Source organism: Alligator sinensis, unplaced genomic scaffold, assembly GCF_000455745.1.
Source record: "Alligator sinensis unplaced genomic scaffold, ASM45574v1 scaffold614_1, whole genome shotgun sequence".
In the NCBI taxonomy this organism is placed as follows: domain Eukaryota; kingdom Metazoa; phylum Chordata; order Crocodylia; family Alligatoridae; genus Alligator; species Alligator sinensis.
In genome coordinates this window covers 173,289-179,013 of record NW_005842294.1, presented here as the reverse complement: position 1 = coordinate 179,013, position 5,725 = coordinate 173,289, and positions in this window count along the sequence as shown.

Below are 5,725 nucleotides of genomic sequence, written 5' to 3'. Positions count from 1 at the left end.
CGGCCGGCGCCGCGCCCAGGCGCCTTCTCCAGCCCGCCTCCTCGCTCGGCCTTCCTCCCCCCGCGCCGCGAGGTGCCGCTGGGCTGGAGGGCTCCCCCTGCCCCGCGGAGGTCTCGCCCAGCTCTCCGCCCTGCTGCGGGGCTTCTCGGGAGCCTGAGCAGCAAAAAAAAAAAAAAAAAAGCCAAAAAAGTGAAAACGAAAAGCTGGTGTTTTCTGAGGGGGCCCCGCCTCCATGCAGAGGTTTCGGGCGCCTCGTGTCTATCTGGAGGTGCCTCGCAACTATGAACGGTGCCTCCTGTCCGTCTGCTTGGGGGTGTCTCGGGTCTACTCCTGGGTCTGCCTGGGCGTGCCTGCCCCGCAGCGACCTCGGGGCGACTCCCGTCTGTTCCCAGGTGCTTTGCATCTATCTGGGGGTGCCTCGCAGCTGCCTGGGAACACCTCAAGTCTCTTTCCAGGTGTCTCGCATATCTGGGGTTGCTTGTCTCACAGGGTGCCTCACACCTACTTAGAGGTGCTTCACATCTTTTTTTGAGGGTGCCTCATGTCTATCCAGAAGTGCCTCCCATCCATTACAGGGTGCTCACATCGACTTGGGGGCACCTCAAGTCTATTCCTGGGTGCTTCATGTCTATCTGGGGGTGCCCCACATCTACCCAGAGGTGCCTCGCATCTACTTCAGAGTGCCTCACATCTGCCTGGGAGCACCTCAAGTCTATTTCCCAGTGCCTCACATCTGTCTGGGGGTGCTTGTCTCACAGGGTGCCTCACATCTACTTAGAGGTGTTTCACATCTATTTCAGGGTGCTTCATGTCCATCCAGAGGTGCCTCTCATCCATTACAGGGTGCTCACATGTACCTGGGGGTACCTCAAGTCTATTTCAGGGTGCCTTGCATCTCCTTTGGGGTACCTCGCATCTGTTCCAGGGTGCCCTGCATCAGGGTCAGGCCTAGGGTTTTGAAAAGGGGAATGCAGATGGTGTGGTGCCTCATCCTGTGTAACAAATCGTATTTTTTCTCCAGGTAAAAAAGAAAATAGAAGATTTACTACTGTGCTAAGGTCCTAGGGCTGTATCTTTCGGTTTAAGAGAAAAGCAAAAACAAATATCACTTAATTGGAATAAATTAAAAAGGTCTGTAGGGCTGGGAAATAGGAGTTACGCTACCCCAAGCAACTAACAGGCAGCAGAACTAGAAAAGAAAGGCTAGCTTCATTAGTGGAACAGCAAGACCTCTAAAAGGGAGGAGAAGCATTAAAACCTGTGGGATGAAGCATTTAGAAGGAATCGTAGAAGAAATCACTTTAACGAGCCATGAATTCTATCGACACTCTTACTGCTGCCTGAATAGAAATGCTGTTGCCACTGCCAGGCACTTGCTTTTAAACTTTGGGTAGAGCAGGAATCAAAGGCAGGTACAACTGCACCAGTTAACACCCCCCTGGATCCACCTCTGCTCATGTCTATCCAGGGGTGCCTTAATTTTATCCGGAGGTGTCTTGAGTCTAACCAGCTTGATCATCAGAGCGCTAGAGGAAGAGGCCTTCCTCACTGCTACTTTAACAGCATGTTTCTTACCCTTTCCCAGTTCACCCCCTTGACTTTTGTAGTAGGAAGGGCCTGTTCTCCATGCATGTGAGTCTGTCATCAGCTCCAATTTATGATACTTGATTTTTTGCCTTGGAAAGTCATTGCCACTTGACAAGAGGCAAGGGTTTTTTGGGATGTGATCTTTTATTGGACCAACTGCATAGTTGGGATAGAGTTAGATCAGTCTTCAAATGCAAGGCGTTCTTCCTCAGGTCACTAGCTTTGTATGTGTCAAAGCAACTGTGCTAAAGCAGTTGACTAAACCAAGTCTCCAGAAGAAAAAGTACTGGTTGCTGACAACAGGGGTCAGCACTAGATCAGCTTCACTTAGCTGAATTTTATGTTTATGAATCTGAATCCTTTCCCCAGTGCCTAATGTTGTGTTGGAAGACAGGGCAGGGTGGCACCTTAGGAACCAGTTAGTCTTTAAGGCAGTGGTTCTCAATCTTTTTAGAGTCAAGACACCCCTTGAAAAAATTCCAGTGCTTGGCTTTTGCTCATTTTCAACTATGGAAAAGTAATAGAGCAATTCGTCTGTTGTAAAGAACTCAGAAAGACCACAGCAAGTCAGAATGGTTTTGACACTATGGACTCCTATTTGAAATCTCTTGTAAATGTTTATCTCGTGAATAGTGTTTGTGTTCATACATCTAACAGTGCTTGACTTCCCACAGCACCCTTAAAAGGATCCCAAGGCACATCAAGGTGTTGTGGTACCCTGGGTTGAAAATTGCTACTCTGGGATACCAGCCTGCCGTTCTTTCTGCCTGACGTCAGACTAACACTGCTAATTCCCTCTCTTTGCTAATGTTGTGTCAGCGATAAATGAAGCTTCACCATCCCAATCTATCAAGGGTCATTCCTTGCCAGTCTTTTATATTGTTTTCCCTTTCTGAGTACTGTTTGATAATGGGCTTCTTTTACTTGTTTACTTTCCCCTTTTTGTGTATTCCTTCAGCTGCCTGCTTGGCATACCTGACATGCTTCATTTAAACATGCCCCAATCATTTCCATTTTTTCCCCCTTGGATAGCTAGAGATGACGAAGGTGTTGACTTGAAATTACTGTAAGTTAATTTCACTTGATGCCTAGTATCATTTTAGGACACATTCTTTTGAAGGGATTTAGATATCTGCTTGTGCCTTTAGTGGGTTTTCCAGTTCCATGTCTGCATGTTAAAATGGAACACACATTTTGTTTGGAAGATTCACAGTTTGGTCTTTAACATGTATATTTTCAATGACCATATCTTGCTTAACCTAGGCAATGTAACGGCCTGCTTGTCCACTTGAGATATTTCATTCTTAACATCCTCATTGGCTTGCAAATCAATGTACATACCTTGGTAGTTACTTGCATCTTGTGTTACATTAGAAGGTATGGGAATACTTGGCTTTGGAGTTACTGGGATTCTCATTAGATGTGTGTGTTATTCCCCAAGAATTGATAGTGTGTTGTCTGAAGGTTGAGAGCCTTTCTTTCCCTCATTGCTTGCTGGTTGAGAAGCCACTTAAAAAAGTTAAATTGTTAGCAAAATACAAGATATTCTAGTGTACCATTCTGCTGTAGATGCCTGGAATGCAGTGGTTAGGTCTCATATTGATACCGCTGCAGAGGTGATTTTGGAAAATCCTCTAATCCATTTGCTAGTGGAAAATAAACACTAAATAACAGAGTGAATTAATAAGGCCATAATTAGTTTCATGGTTGCTATTTAGAACTCTGTGGATAGAAATTATATCATCTAGAGCAGTGGTTTTCAAACTGGCCTGCTGACCTCTGGGGGTCCACAGACTGTGTCTGAGGGGTTTGTGAAAGATGACTGATCAACCAAAAGTATGTGAATACCCACAGTTAGAATTCAAAGGGGTCTGTGCCTCTATTAACATTTTTTTAGGGGTCTGCAAATGAAAAAAGGTTGAAAAACACTGGTCTAGATCAGAGGTCAGCAACCTTTAAGAACATCGGGCTTATGACTCGGCTGCTCCTGAGGACCACTGATTCCCCTCTGCAGTGCCCCAGCCCTCACTGCTCTGTGCCAAGGGTTGCTCTTGTGCCTCCTTACTGCAGTCTCTGCTTACTGTCCCCACCCTGATTTCCATCACTAATGGCAATGAGTTGCCCCAAATTTGGTAGTGAGGGTAGGCATAGGGAGAGAACTGTCCTCAGCAGAATGCTGAGAGGGCTGGGGTGGCTGTGGAATGCTGTGCAGGGCATATGGAAAAGGAATGCATGGAACAAGGCAAATAGTGTCCCCAATTCTGCCTGCTGCCAACACCCACCACGATGGGTTGGATCCGATTTCTTTGCAGTCCTGATCTGGCCCAGAGGCCATAGGTCACTGACCCCTTGTCTAGAATAATTGTATTTTCACTTTACTATTTGAAAATACTATAAACAACTGTACATACCTGCCTGAGCCAACACTGCTATAGCAGGAGTGTCAGCAGTGGGGAGCAGTACAATAGTAAAGCTGCTAAATCTTCCTTGGCAGCTTCAGGGATCCAAGGAGGGCTGGAATAAAAGATATCATACCTTTCCAGCTACCACATTCATTTCCTGCTGTCAAGAGCAGTGTTTTGGTGGTAGTGTAGACAGGACCTTAAAGTTAAAAAAGTAATGGTTCAAGAGACTTGATTTCTTTTGGAAGGATGTGGGGTTTGGTGACACTGAAAATTGTAAGCAGTTTAGTGTGTTTAATTCTATAGGTAAATAAGTGTTAAAGTGTTAGGGTGTTTTTTTAATTATTGATTTACAGATCAACTTTCCATTTTACAATAACTACTCATTCACCACCATTGATATAATACATAGATTTGGAGATGGGGTCCCAAAAGATCTTGGCTTAGAAACTGGCTCTAAATATTTTGGAGCTAAAAGCAGCACATTCTTGGCTCTGAGCTAATTTGCTTTTGCCCATTACATGGCATACAAAGCCTTGTAAGGTAAAGTCATCTTATACATCTCTGATTTAGCTGAGACCTTCACACTTCACTGTGCTTTGCATTCCATGGCAAGAAGCCTGTGTCTCACTGATCCACCTCACTGTGGTTTTATCTCATTCCTGAAGTCAATTCGTGGTTCTCTGTCACAATGTATTTTTATGTCTCTTGTCAAAGTACCAAAGGCTTTTAACTAGAGACTGTTATCTCAGCTTGAGGAAAAGAATGCTTTGCTGCATCTGTTATGATTGGATTACTTAACTGATACCATTCTTAGTGGATGGAAAAATACTTTTGAATATTAACAACAGCCACAGGAATCTGTGGATAGTGACCTCTGCCATATGATTTAGGCATAATCTTTTAAGTCTAGCCATTACCCTTGTAATTGGGGCTAGGAAATAAAGATAAGTCACTTACCAGAACCAATTTGATCTTTATTATAGTGTTAAAATAGACAAAATTTTTAGGAAAAATAGGGAAAATGAAGCCACCTTTCCTCTGTCTGGAAAACAAACTAGCAGAAAATTGGAGGAGGTGGATACAAAATTAGAAATGAAGAGGTGGTTCCATAGTTTGCTGGAAGCATCTGGTATTGAAGAGAAATGAGGGAGGTTGAAATCTAACGTATCTCACATGGCAGTTCTCTGTGCACAATACATTTCAATAAAATCATGAAGGGGACTGCTGCTTGCTAGACAAAAAAAAGTTGAAATGTCCATGTAGAATAAACCAGCTTCCTAAGTATTTTAAAATTCTGCTTAATAAACCAGATAAGGATTACAAATGATTACGTTAGGCTAGGAATCATTACCAAAACAGAACTGTTGAAGCAGTCATGTCTGGACTTTACAATGCCAGAGAATTATTAAATGGAGTTACAGGCCAAGGCATTTAGAAGGTCTTCATCTCTCTTCCTATCAAATTTGGTTCACCTCAGTCTTTGCACCTGAGGTGAACCAAAGCATTATATTTGGGATCTGTCAGGATGTGTATGTTGATCATCATAATTTTGGAAAGAAAAAAAATCAACATCCCCATGAAAGTATTTAAAATTCTGTTGGTTGTCAAAGAAAAGAACCTCAAATTGAATTAGAATACATGTCAGATGTATATACAGACTCAGAGTATGTCTATTCCACATAACGCAGTTCAGGGCAGTGTAGAGCTATCCAAGCCAGCTTGGGTACCAGAAA